The sequence below is a fragment of the Lissotriton helveticus genome (genome assembly GCF_964261635.1).
Source record: "Lissotriton helveticus chromosome 1_1 unlocalized genomic scaffold, aLisHel1.1 SUPER_1_unloc_24, whole genome shotgun sequence".
NCBI classification, from domain to species: domain Eukaryota; kingdom Metazoa; phylum Chordata; class Amphibia; order Caudata; family Salamandridae; genus Lissotriton; species Lissotriton helveticus.
Window position 1 is genome coordinate 1,546,637 of NW_027611664.1, and position 14,213 is coordinate 1,560,849.

General features: G+C 48.5%; 1 long non-coding RNA gene across 1 annotated transcript in view; it reads right to left on the reverse strand.

Moving 5' to 3' along the window:
- Positions 1-647: 647 nt before the first annotated feature.
- The window catches only part of LOC144805782 (uncharacterized), a 93,856-nt gene continuing 80,290 nt past the window's right edge, over positions 648-14,213 (reverse strand). The window contains exon 4 of the long non-coding RNA XR_013605597.1: positions 648-1,858. This is a non-coding gene — a long non-coding RNA (uncharacterized LOC144805782). The remainder of the gene's footprint in view (positions 1,859-14,213) is intronic.

The following is a 14,213-nucleotide window of genomic DNA, read 5'->3' on the forward strand; positions in this document are numbered from 1 at the left end:
GCATTCAGAGCACTGATAAGGTTTTTCCCCAGTGTGGGTCCTTGTATGTACAGTAAGGTCTCTTTTTTCACTGAAATATTTCTGGCATTCAGAGCACTGGTAAGGTTTTTCCACAGAGTGGGTTATTACATGTCGAGAAAGACTTTGTTTGTTATAAAACTTTTCCTGGCATTCAGAGCACTGATAAGGTTTGTCCCCAGTGTGGATTCTTATATGTTCAGTGAGATACCATTTACTGCTGTAACTTTTTTGGCATTCAGGGCACTGATAAGGGTTTTCCACAGAGTGAGTTAATGCATGTCGATAAAGTTGCGATTTGAAACTAAACCTTTTCTGGCATTCAGAGCACTGGTAAGGTTTTTCCCCAGTGTGGATTCTCATATGCGTAGTGAGATTAGATTTACTGCTGAAACTTTTTTGGCATTCAGAGCACTGAGAGAGGATTTTCCCAGTGTGCATTCTCTCAAATTCAGTGAGATGAGATTTATGGCTGAATCTTTTTTGGCACAGGTAACTTTTTCCCCAACTTGGGGTATTTTGCTTTGATTGAGGCGGGTTTGAACACTGAAATTGTTCTCAAAGCCCGTGTTTTTAAAAGGTGTATTCATAGAGTTAATATCTCTACATTTAGTTTTCTCTTGCTTGTATGCCACGGTAAGAGTGAACCCGATTTTAGAGTCGGGCTTGTTTAGATAATGTTCAGCATTTATCTCTAAAAGATATTGTGTGTAATCTTCTTAACACTTGAATTGAGCAAAATATGTCTGGATGCAGCCCTGTAACACCGGTTGAAATGTTGGTAGCACATAATAGTGTTTTGGTTATAGCCTCTCCGGCAGCAACTTATTTTGTGACTGAAGTTTTTCTCAAATCTATTTGTATAGGTTCTTAGCAATGCAGTAATAAGGTGTTAGTCTGATATTTAATGATTAAACTGAGAAGTACCTTTTTGCACTGGCGTAATGGCAGTAACTGAGAACATTAGAACATGCACAGTAATATTGTGGCTCATCAGTCGCAGAACATCAGTTCCTTTTACCCGTTCTGTGTTTGGTGTAAGGTTAAGGATTGTAGTTCTGAAGACAAGGATTTATTTACATTAGCTAGCGCAACGGTGCTCATTTAATCCATTTTGATATTTAACAGTTTTAAATATCACTCCTGCACAACAGATAAGGTTGAGGCGATTTACATAGAATTACAGAACAGTACACAATAAAAAGGAAACATTCTGAGATGGTCATGAACAACACAATAAAGTGGTGAATTTTTAACGTTTTTGCCAGAGTGAGCAGAGTGGGTCGAGGTGTTATATCCCGAGGCAGATAGTCTTAAACTTGCAAAACTGGTTAAAAACGGTTGTTGAATAAAGGTGATTTTCCAATCTTTTGGTTGTTAGCGTGTCAGCTTCGGAGTCTTCTTTCAGTGTCTTTTCTTTGATGGTTTGCAGAAGAAACCTTTTGTTATATCTTTCTTTTATGCAGTTTGTGCTTCCTCTCTGGAATTACATGATGCTTTAGATCATGCGTGCTTTAGATGAACGTTATTCTGTCATGCTGAGGCAATTTATCTTTCTGATAATATTTCAGATGAGGATGTTGTGATTGGTCTTTCTGGCACTATTTCCGATGCTGTGTGGACAGATATGACTTTGCTCTGGGTTAATGAAATGCAAAATTAGAGACCTCACTTACAGGTACAGTACTTTCCTCAGCTCCTTGCCAAACCTAGATTTTGGAAATTGTTTAAACTTAGAATGCTGGATGTCCTTCAGTTTTTCAAAATAATCCTTCTTATGGCACTAACATTCAGTTGGCTGGTGCTAAATCTTGCTTTCTTCGTCCGTAATTTCAATCACCTATAGTATTAAAATTAAATAGTTAATACATGTAAATATCCCCAAAAATAATTTACAAGCCATATCAAAGCAGAATTTTGAAAGTGTTGAGCTGTTCTTCAGACAGAGCAGAGTGTAGAATGGTAGCCTGGGAGTACTTGGATCTAGGAGTGAGGATTTGTAGAATTTCCAACATTTTATTAAGCTCAGAAAGGATACATGTACCCTAAGGACTTGTAACATAGAATCCCAAAAGCAGACATTAAAGTCATATGGACTGGCACCAAAAAGATATTTAAAATAGAATACTATTAATTAATGTTTAATGTAGATTTCTAGGATGGGAATTTCCCCTCCACGGACAACAGGCGTTTCCCCCTGCCCTGAGTTACCACCTACTTGTATCTGGTAACCTGACTTTTAAGCTCTGGCCTCTGCCGCACGCAAATCTATTGTGTGTTGCGAGGACTACGCCTAGACCAATCCCTCAACTATGTCCAGAGTATGAATCAAGGGCAATGAAACTAAGGAGTACTTTCATGTGTTCATTTTATTCCACCTGATTATCAGTTGTTAGGCTTTTCTGCACCTGGATTTACCAGGTGCAGAAAAACAGGACACAATTTTTTTTTCCAGACAGAAAAATTAGACTGAAAAGACCCACAAGACTCGGTGCAGCAGAAGCAGCCAAGACTTATGCTGTTTTTTTTACCAACTGTGGGAAACACACAATTCTTCCCTCTGTTAGAAATATCTTTCCCCTTCCCTCCCCTGCTTCGCCCATCTCCCCCCAAACAACCACATGCATATATCTACCACCTGCTTAAAACAAGGGGTAAATAAAAGCAGAAAAACACTATGAAATAGTGAATGGAATGTGATTTGACAAGCAGAAGAATCGGTTTCTCGTGGCAACTCCCCAGTACATGGCGTCAAAACTGTAACTGCACGTTACTGGGATAAATCTACCGCAAAACAATTACATGAGATTTTTCTGCCACCGCAGTACTGTGCAACTTCTAACAAGGGACTATGAGAGATCTTGGACCGGTCCTGTGACCTGGAGGGTCACACCAAGTGTGCCCTCATTTAAGGCAGAGGACTGTCATGGGTTTAACAGCTAGAGCGGTGATGGCAATGCACCCTGTTGTAAGGATCAATAGCCTGATTAGATCTTTGCATCATGGTCAGTCGAGTGGCTTTCTACTGACACACCCATGTAATGCTCCATTTCTATACCTGTGCCCAGACTTTGCGATAACATCAAGTGCATGTTTAGGGTGTTGGAGTGCGTAGCATAAATGCAATGTGAGAGTGCAACAGAGTAAACACCATCTCCTGCCTGCCAGTTGTGTATACTAGTGGGACCATCTATCCCTCATTTATACCAGAGTTCAAAGTCCTCTGTTACCAAGGAATAATGTGCTCTACAAAGTACACAGGTGCCTGCTGTGGCACCAGGGATGGTGTCAGCCTGACAGTTTATCTAAGTTGAAGGGACATCACCTGTAGGCTGAATAACTTAATGGAGAAGCTGTGTAACTGTCCTGAAGAGCCTAGAAGTCTGCCTAGAAGCCTGCCTGTCTGGTAAGAAAGGGAAGGGAGTTTCACTATCCAGCAGGAGGACAAGGCTGTCCTGGAAAAAGCAAGGTCCGACACATCCTCGTTATCTATAGGGCGAGCCGGAAAGCCATCCAGCAGGACCAGCTAGTCTGAGGGATACCAAGACTCTCCCAACAGTTCAAGGCAGAAAATAAAACTCTACGACAACATAATTGTTGAGGCCCAGTAGGACGATTGTGTGCTGCCAACAGGCCCATTCAAGGTTGCATTTGCAAAATTCCTAACACAACAGAGTCTGAATCTACTGATTTCCTGGAGAGCCTGTGTTGGGCTTTTAGCTGCTGAATTTCTGACTACTCTGTGTCAGAGGTCCATGAGGGACTACAACTACTCCAGTGTCGAACACCCTGTCTGAGCTTACGCCTGTGGTCCAGCCGGCCACAATGTGGGCTCAATTTCTGATGGTCAGGCCTCCAGAGGGAGCTGCACTTACAGACAGGCCAGGTGTGACTGCTACCTTGGGACTGCTGATCTTCAGGCAACTGCAAAGAAAAGAGAGTGGGTGCCCTACTGAATGCAACACTATATCCAGGACAAAAGCGCTCCACAAAAGCCTGCTGGTGGGTCACTGCTCTCTCGAGTCTTCAGGCGTGCCATTCAAATGTCGGGAAACAGGAAACAGACCCAGTCAAGACTGACTCATCCTGTGAAAGGGTAAGACACTTACGACAGAGCATACATGCATTGGGGTGACTGGAGTGACAGAACTGACCCTATACTATATTCATGATACTCCTAAATGCCCCTAGAGTGGAAGAGGGTATCAGAACTGGACGCACCTGTCTGCAGCACATGGTAGTCTGGCATGCCTGCACTATCTTTTCATCCGGACTGTCCATAAAGATGACTTTAGGGCCGCTACACACATAGCAGGGGGAATCTAAGACCATTAGCTGGTGGAGGTGCAACTCGATGGTCCGGTTGGTATGAATTTAGGCGACTAAAAACGGTTCTGACATTTGCAGGTGGGTCACGCTCTGCAAGGTAACATCTGGGAAGGGGGGGAAGTTGCCTGATGCATCCCCACTGGAGGACCAGCTGCTAACTAATCCACTGACCTGGATGTAGCGGTGTATGTCCTCAGAAGGAGTTGGTTGTTGCAGCACAAGGGGTTTATGCCATTCCATAGGAGGGATAGCAGAAGGCACACTGACATGGGGGTGTGGGGGTAGAGGGGGAGGTGGGAGGGGGACTCGGATAGGGACGTGGGATACGGAATAATGTTGATTTTCATCCTGAACAACGGACCCACGGTGATGGTGGTCCTATTATGCTGAATGTTTGTAGGATGATTGACGAAAAGTTAATAAAAATGTTTTTTTTTTTTAAAACGAATCCCCTGACCGAAAAAGCAATCTCAACCATCTATAGGAAGTTGATCTACAATTTTCTGTATCCCTTGGGGATGTTTTAGGCGGCCATTCACCAACTTTTGTGTTTTTCAAAAACAAGCTTCCAAAGCTGGAGTTTGTTTTTAAAAACCAATAACTAATCACCCTCACACCCTTGGAACTTTCTCCCTGATTAATCTACTCCCAGGAAGTGGGATTCATTTGAAAACAAATTCTCATCACGACTGCCAGGTATTCCCTGGTGGTCATGAATAAGAGAAAAATACATCAGACTGCTTGATCTAAAAAGTAATGGTCGTCCGATGTATTTACAGGCAGACCATCCGTTTGTTGGACAGGGTACTCCACCACGCTTGTGAAGGAGTACCCTGCTCACCAAACACTAAATCAAGACCTTTATCTTGTCTGTGCTATGCATGTTTCTCTAGGTCCGCTTCATTATGTGCATCAGTCTTTCTATGATGTACCCGTTATTGAGGCGTGTGTGTTTAGTACATGTTTAATCTTACGGTGTGTGTGGGAGTTTATTTGAACCCTGTGGTTTAATCTGCACTTGTTGCTTATGCGGTGGTATGTGGTGTTGTCACACCCTTGTAATTATAACAAGCATTTGCAATGCAATAGGTCTTGCATTAGGAAAGTTTGAGCTATTGGTATTGTAAATGACACATTTTTTATTAATGTGTTGGTTTTGAAAATAGCGAAATTAATAGCTTTGTCATTTACAATGCCAAAAGTTTTAACTTTCGCAAATCTGACACCTATACCATTTGTAATGCAATATGTGTTGTATTTACGTGACTTAGATTATTGATATTACAAATAACAATGGCTTTCAATTTTTTTAAATAATTAATACTTAAGTAAAAGTTTTTGTAATTTATAATGGCAATTGCTTAAACTTTTGTAAATAACTTTTGTGAAGATTATGTTCAGTGTATTTTATTGTGACGAAAATCCAAGAACAGAAGTGAAATATTAACATCTTTTTGTGACATTTGTAATAAATCTTGAAACATTGAGAGAACATATTTGAACTAGTTGTTGTTGAATTGTTGCACAGATTGCTGCTGTGGTGGCGCTGAGTAATGTTTTGGTGGCGCTGAGTGATGCTGTGGCGTTCACTGGTGCTGTGGCGTTCAGTGATGCTGTAGTAGCGCATAGTGATGCTGTGGTAGCGCATAGTGATGCTGTGGTAGTGCATAGTGATGCTGTCGTAGCGCATAGTGATGCTGTGGTAGCGTATAGTGATGCTGTGGTAGCACATAGTGATGTTTTGGTGGCGCTGAGTGATGTTGTGGCGTTCAATGATGCTGTGGTAGCGCATAGTGATGTTGTGGTGCCCCTGAGTGATGCTGTGGTAGGGCGACAGACAGACAGAGTGAGGGCGACAGACAGACAGAGTGAGGGCGACAGACAGAGTGAGGGCGACAGTCATGTCCAAGTCATTAGATATGGTTCAAACTCCAGCCAATCAGGTGACAGCACCCTCTGGAACCTTCTCCTCAGAGACTCAGGCTCTCCAATTTTTTAGCACAAGTGTGGTCCTAAGAGAAAAGGAGAAGAGCGGAGCCTCTGAGGGGAGGTGGGTGAGTCACATGTGAATCTATGAAAGATATCAATACTGGAGAAGCACAGTTTTCAGGTAAGTAACTTATGTTCTTCTCCAGTATTGGGGTATCTTTCATAGATTCACATGCTTGAATCAGAGTATATAGCAGTAATTCGAGAACTGTGCATAGTAAGCCATAAGTACATTGTAAACAGAGTACGAGAAAATACATTTTTTTTTTTTTTTGAAAATCTTTTTATTAGCAAAGTTTCAGAGCAACAATAGAGTATAGACATGCTTATACAACATTAATGTTTAACTTCGTTGCACACGTACGCGGTTGCTCACATCAAGTATACAGGCATGATAAATCCGATTTTTCATTTTGTCGATGAATCATTTCAACTAACAAACCCCTTCCTTTCCCAACCCCACCCCCCACCCTGCGAGTTCCCACCCTTCACTCTCTAACTAGGCATATGATCTAAATATCGTTATGCGGGTCACACTTTAGTCATTTACACACAGGTAAGGCCAATATACAGCCTGGTCAGGCAGTGGAATGCGATAGACGGGTACGATCTACCCGTGTAGTCTCATAGTGCACCGCAGGTACTATTCGTGGTAGTGCATATGATGGGCGCAACCGCACCCCAAGTGGCTATTCACTAACATCCTCATCATCACTGTCAGTGCCAGCCTCGAAAACCCCTAATGTGGCAAACCATTCCAGTGATATAGGTGTCTTGCGGAGGCCCCTACTCTCTTCCCTTTGTAGTGCCTCGCCCTCAGCCTTACCCCAACGTACAACTTCCGCCCTCCACATGTCAGGGTTGGGCGGTTTCGATGACTTCCATCGCATCGTGATGGCACGCTTAGCCAACAACAGGGCCAGATCCGAGAAGCGCGCCGCCACGGTCCTGGTGCGAGTCGATGGACCTAGCCCTAGGAGCATGTGTTCAAGTGTAGGTGATCGGGTCAATGTACCTGCCTTCTCAAGTGAGCCATGTACAGTGGTCCAGAAATACCCCAGCTTGGGGCATTGCCACAACATGTGTACCAGAGACGCGTCGCCTGCATCACATCGGGGACAGCTGCTCTTGGATGCAGGGAACATCATATGTAAGCGGTGCGGTGTTAGGTAAGCTCTATGTAGCACCATCAATTGGATGAACTTGTATTTAGGATTTCTAGCCACCTTTCTGGGGAATTGCAATATGCGCTCCCATTCCTTATCCCTTAATGGCCTCCCAATATCCGCCTCCCAAGACGCTCTTAGTGGTGCCAGTGTAAGCGCCCTTCCCGATTTAATGCTAACAGTGAGCCACTTAGTTAGATGGCCGCCCGTCCCCATGAGGTAAAGCATAGTGACTAGAGGATTTGCAATGGGTTCCTGTCCGTCGGGTGACCAGGTGTGCGAGATATAATGTCGGAGACCGGCATGCAGGAGAAATGAGCCGCCGGGTATGCCCTGCATGGTTTTGAAGTCTGCGAAGGACAACAAGTGCCCCCCCTCAAACAGGTCACCCACATGTGTCACACCCGCGTCATGCCAGGGCTCCAGCAGAGTCGTTGTAAGTGTGCCCGGGCCCAGTGGTATGCCCAGGAGTGGTATTGTGGGGGCATAAGGTGTCCCCGCGGACGTGTATTTCAAAGCCCTTCGCCAGAGTGTGATCGCCAGTTTGAGTAGGGGCGCAGTGTTTCTAGGCAGATCCGAGCCAGGTAGGAGCAGGAGGTGTATTCTCCCCTTAGCAAGGTCCTCTCGGGTCAGATTAATCTCGTGTAGATTGCGGCCCGCCACCCAGTAAGCCAACCATTGTAGTTGACAGGCATAATGATAAGCCCTAAAGTCCGGCAAGCCCATGCCTCCGGAGTTGGAGGGAAGTTGCAACTTAGCCAACCCTATACGCCCGCGGCCATGGCCCCACACAAGTTCCGTGAGCAGTGAGTCGAGGGTCTTGAATGTTACCGCTGGGATCTGAAACGGCAGGTTGGTGAAGTAATAGATAAGACGGGGCAACATCACCATTTTGGAAATTGCCACTCTACCGGGTATGGAGAGCGGCAAAGTAAGCCAAAATTGAACTTGAGACTTCAGTGCTCTAATGGCCCTCCCCAGGTTGCCATCTATCATCATGTTCGCCTCTCTATATATCTGTATTCCCAGGTAACGGAAAGTGGTTTCCGCCATCTGGAATTCATGTGGGGCAAAAAACAGGGGGGTCGAATCACCCGCATCTACAAAGGCAAATCCGTAGGACTTAGACTCGCTGATGGTGAGGCCAGATATTTCACGAAACTCCTCAAAAACCCGGGAAATTGGGCCCAGTTCACCCCTCAAATCTCGGAGATATAAGATGATATCATCCGCGTATGCAGAAACAATGTGGTCCGTCCCATGCCGCCGTATACCGTAATGGGGGGCTAGCAGCCTAAGTCTGCAGAGCAATGGCTCGAGGGCAAGAACGAAGAGGAGGGGGGAAAGCGGGCAGCCCTGCCTGGTGCCTCTGGCAATGGCCATGGGGCCCGAGATTTGGTTGGAAGTGCGTACCCTCGCCGTGGGGATTGTGTATAATAATCTGACCCAAGCGAGGAATTCCGGTGGGATCCCATATTTTAATAATGTGGCAAACATATAGTCCCATCTCAGGGAATCAAAAGCCTGTCTTAAGTCCAGGGAGATGCATCCTTCGGAGGCCACGGCCGCAACGTTCCCAAGCATGAGCTGGGCCAATCGCCGAAGGTTCATGGCCGTATTACGGCCTGTGACAAAGCCGCATTGATCCTGATGGACCAAGTGTGGCACATATTGTACAAGCCTTGACGCCAGTATCTTGCTCAAAATTTTTGAGTCAGTATTAAGAAGGGACAGGGGTCTGTAATCGGCCAGCTGTAGACCTTCTTTGGCCGGTTTCAAGAGGGATGTAATCAGAGCCTGCATGGTTGATTGTGGTAGAGAGGCTGTGCGTAGAGCTTCCAGATAAACAATGTGTAGTCGCGGTGCCAGGAGGTCCATGTAGGTGGCGTAGAAGTCGGTTGGCAGGCCATCCGTTCCAGGGGCCTTACCCTTAGGGAGGGTTTTGATTGCCTGTCTGATTTCTGCCAATGTGATGGCACGCTTCAGGTCTTTATTCTGATCTGCAGTAAGCTGCGGGAGAACCAGTTCCGCCATGAAGGACACTAATGCGGGTTCGGACAGGGGTAGTGGGGGGCCATATAGCGCGGTATAGTAGTCTTTGAATGCTGTATTAATCCCTACTTGGGTGGTAGCCAGCTGGCCAGAGTGGTCCAAGACTCGCAGAATGGGTTGGCTGATCGGGGAGTCCCGCAGGATACGGGCAAGTAGGGGGCCGGCTCGGTCGGCCTGTGTGTGCTGCCTGTTCGTGTACTCCCTATAGTCAATAATTCGCAGCTCTTCTAGCAGCTCTGCATGCCTAATACGTGCCTCCTGCAGTGGTGAAAAGGGAACATTGGTACCCGCTGCCTCGTTCTCTAATGGCGCAAGCGAGCCCTCCACCTCCTTAAGCTGGCTAAGTACCTCCCGTTTCCTTCCCACCCTAGTAGTCATAGCAGCCCCCCTCAGGCATACTTTGAAAGTGTCCCACTCTACCTGTCGGGAGCTAGCCGTGCCCGCATTCGTGGAGAAGTAGGTTTCAATAGTGTCGGAGAGGGAGGACCGGAAGACCGAGTCCTCAAGGAGTTCAGGGTTTAGTCTCCAGGTCGGTATGGGGGCTAGCCTCCTACCCCATTGCCATGTGACCTCCACTGGGCTATGGTCCGAGAACGTTTTCCCCATGTGTTGTGTTTGGACAACCAATGCAGTAAGGGACCTCGAGCAGAACACATGATCGATTCTGGTGTGGAGCTGGTGGGGAGGGGAGAAAAAGGTGTATTCCCTGTCCGTGGGGTGAATGCTACGCCACACATCTGTCAAGTCCCAGCCCTCAGCCCAACTCGCAAGCGCAGCAGCTTGTTTCCTGCTCTCAGTAGCCAGTAATGGGGGGTGCGACCTATCCAGTAAGACATCAAGTACAGCATTAAAATCTCCCCCTACCACCCAGCGAAGGTCAGCCCAGTCTGCAAGCACCCCGTTGATACTGGACAGAAATCCCAACTGGTTCGTATTAGGCGAGTACATGCTTCCCACAACAATTTCCTCCCCATCCAACAGACCCCTCACAAACACATAGCGACCCTCCTTATCCACCCGTTTTTCCAACAACTGGAAAGGAAGAGACCCACGCATCCAAATTGCGGCCCCCCTTGAGAATGCGGAATATGAGGTGGCATAGAGCTGTCCTCTCCACTTCTTTCGCAGTTTCACCGCTTCAGCAGCGTTCAAATGTGTTTCCTGTAAACAGGCAATTTGTGTCCCTCTCCGGTTGAGTTGTGCAAGGATTCTATGACGTTTATGCACTGATCCCAAGCCACGAACATTCCAGGTGCACAAGTGGAAATTATTAAGAGGTCCCATTCCCATCTGTGTAGTGTGTCAATGTGCAACAACTGGGTGACCCCACACATTCTGCTGTGCTGAAATAGAAGAGTGTCTCGCAAACAACAAACCCCCAAACAAAAAGGTCCCTGAGCCAACGTACCCAGGAGCCAAACCATGGTGTCCAACTTGGGCACAACACAGTCAAGTACGTGTGCATACCGGGGGGTGGTTGACCTCCGACGGTTGGCACTGAACTGTCTGCGTGGGCGTGAAAGCCCACAATATGGTGGATCCCTGCACACTCAACCCACCCTATATGAGGGAAGGGATTTGGCATACGTTACCACTTGAAGGGAAGTAATTGTGTCGTGGCTCAGAACTCCGCCGCCATCTGTGCCGTGACCTTCGGAAAGAGTTGTAGGCTGTCAATTGAACCAGACACTTCAGTATGAGTGTCAGTGGTAACGGTGAGCCTGTCTCCGGATGCCTCCGCGTCGTGGGCGGCCAGGGCCGCCTCAGTGAGACGCCGATGCGTGGAAGATGACGTGGGGTCCGTCGCCTGTTGTCCAAGGGTATGCGCCGCTCCTGTTGCTCCATGAGATGAGAGTCGTCCAGGGCTGTGAGCGTCGTTTCGTCGTTCCGGTGAGCCCCTCCGGGCGTTGCCGTGATGGTCTGTGAACTGGTCCTGTGAAGTCGGCGGAGTCAGGGCGACCTCCATCCATTCAGACGCTTCCTCAGGCGAGTCAAAGAAGTGGGACTTGTTGTTATGCAGGATTTTTAGCCGAGCAGGGAACAAAAGGGCATATTTCATGTTCCTGTCCCGCAGCCTGCGTTTCACCCCCATGAAGGTGGACCTGGCTCGCTGTACAGTGGGTGTGAAATCAGGGTAGACCGAGATGGTCTTGTCTTCGAAGCGTATCGGCGCTTCCTCCCTCGCCGCCCGAAGGATAGTGTCACGATCTTTGAAATGGAGGAGACGAGCGATCAGTGGGCGCGGCGGCGCCCCAGCTAGTGGGGGCCGTGATGGCATCCTGTGCGCCCTCTCCACACTGTAGAGAGCAGTGAGATCCCTCTGGCCCACTAGCTTCCTTAGCCAATCCTCCACAAACTGTGTGGGGTCTCTCCCCTCGCTTCTCTCCGGAATGCCCAGGATGCGGACGTTGTTGCGGCGGGCCCGTCCTTCCGCCTCGTCCACTCTTCCCCACAGCTGCTTCAGTTGCTTCTCCACGTTTTCAAGTTTCGTGGAGTGTTCCGTTTGTTGCGGGATAATGTCGTCCAGCGCTATTTTCTGCTCCGCCACTCGATCCGCCAATTTATTGTGGTCCGCCTTGAGTAAGGATAGGCCAGTCGCCATATTGTCCATGCGCGATTCTAGTGCTTCGCGCGTCGCGCGTATTTCATTCAGTATCAGGTCTAGCTTGGCGTCTTGTGAGCCCTTACCGGTCGGCGGGATGATGTCCATATTGGAGGAGGCTAGGGGGTCCTCCGACCCCGTGGACTGCACATCCATTCGGGCGCCCTGGTCCTGAGGTTTGCCCCTCGGCCTGCCCATAGATCTTGTTAGCAGGGTGTCGCTGTAGTAGAGGCAGCCTCTCACCGTGGTCACTCTGTGTATATGGCAGTGGTTATGGCTCGACCACTATGTGCTGTGGAGAGGCAGATGTAGCGTAGATCTCAGGGCTGGCGAGGCAATGTAGCAGACCTAGACGAGGCGTCAATGCAGGGTGGGCCAGTGCGCCACTGGTGTCTTGGCGAGGTCCGCCGCGGCGGTGGGGGAGGCAATGGTGACGGGAACCAGACTGCTACAAAGCAAGGGTATCGTGGCTTCCGATAGCGCAGTCAGGTCCGGCCTATAGCGCTGTGAGAAGGCGTCAAAGCGCGAGGCACACCACCCCTGTACAGGCCCACACGCCCGTGGTCTGTTGGGTGCCAATATCTGTCGCCCCGCAGAACGGCTCTGATCCTCTGATTGGCGGAGCCGTGGTCAATGGGGGCAAGACTGCCAAGGTCCGAGGGTCTCCACTCAGCTCCCAAGCGGCGACAAGATGGCGCCAGTATTCACCTCAAATCCAGCCAGAACCGCTCCGCGGCGCTGATGTCCTATGTGGGACAATGGTAGCCTGCGGCGCCGGCTGCGCCGCGTTCTCCGCCCGGTCTTAGTATTTTAACCCGGTGGTGGTGACGCCGGAGCCCCGCTGAATACCTGGGCGGCTGGTGGACAGCGTGGAAGCGCTCCTGCGCCTCGGAGGGGCTGCGCAGCAGCGTAGGCAGTCCGTGTTGCAGCGGCTGAGGGGGGAGGGGGGGGGGGGGCAATGGAGCCTCAGCGGGGGTACCGCACCCTGTGGCACCGGCCCGTGAAGCGGCAGCAGGCCGATCCCGGGTCCCGATCGGACCACGAAGAAGGATGGGGGCAGGCCGGTCAGACCAGTCACTCGAGGCCGGGGCTTCACCTCGATCTGAAGGCCGCAACAGGGTCCGTCGGCAGAGCTTCCCACAGGAGTGAGCCTGGCGGGGTAACGAGGCACCGTTACACGCCGCTTCTCCCTGGAGACAACCTGGGCAGTAATCAGGTGGGTTGCAGGCAGGGGATCACAGGATAATCAGCTGGTGTTCAGGGCACAGGACGGAGCTGGCAAACTACACGTCCACCATCAACAGCTCCAGGCCACGCCCCCCCGAGTACGAGAAAATACATATACGTATATTACAGTATAGCAGTAAACATGGGCACATCTGCAAAAGCAGAAATATATACATATATACAATGTGTGCAGGAGGAGGTAAGAAACAGAGGCTCACCTTACTTAAAAGTAACCAAGGGGTATCGATGGGCAACCAAGGGGTATCGATGACCCCTAGGGTGGAGAACCAACGAGGTATGTATCCTCAATCAGCAATATATACTTATACTCCTTAATCATAGAAGAATCAATCATCAAGTAAGAGGTGAGCACAATATTCCATGTTACACCGGTAACGGGGTGGAGATACCTTAGTCGATTCAATAGTCTTTGATTATACCCCAAGCTCCTGTCACCAACGTTCAGGCAGCATGTAAACAGCGTGTTCAATACGTGAAAGAAGGCCGAGCCTGGGTTCCACAGGATCGCCGCTTCTCAAGTATAAGTATATATCGCTGATTGAGGATACATACCTTGTTGGTTCTCCACCCTAGGGGTCATCGATACCCCTTGGTTGCCCATCTCTATCTTGTCCTGATGAAGACTTGCATGCCCCAGGTTTAAATGACCGGTTGGCCCTAAGTCGAGTCGAAACGTCGACGCTATTATTTCTACCTTGGACCTGTTTCTTGACATTACATAGTGCACACTGAGGACATGGATGTCTCTTTACAATGTTTTGAATGTAGTGGTTACTAAAATCTTGTTTGGCCAGGTAGATTCAATACGG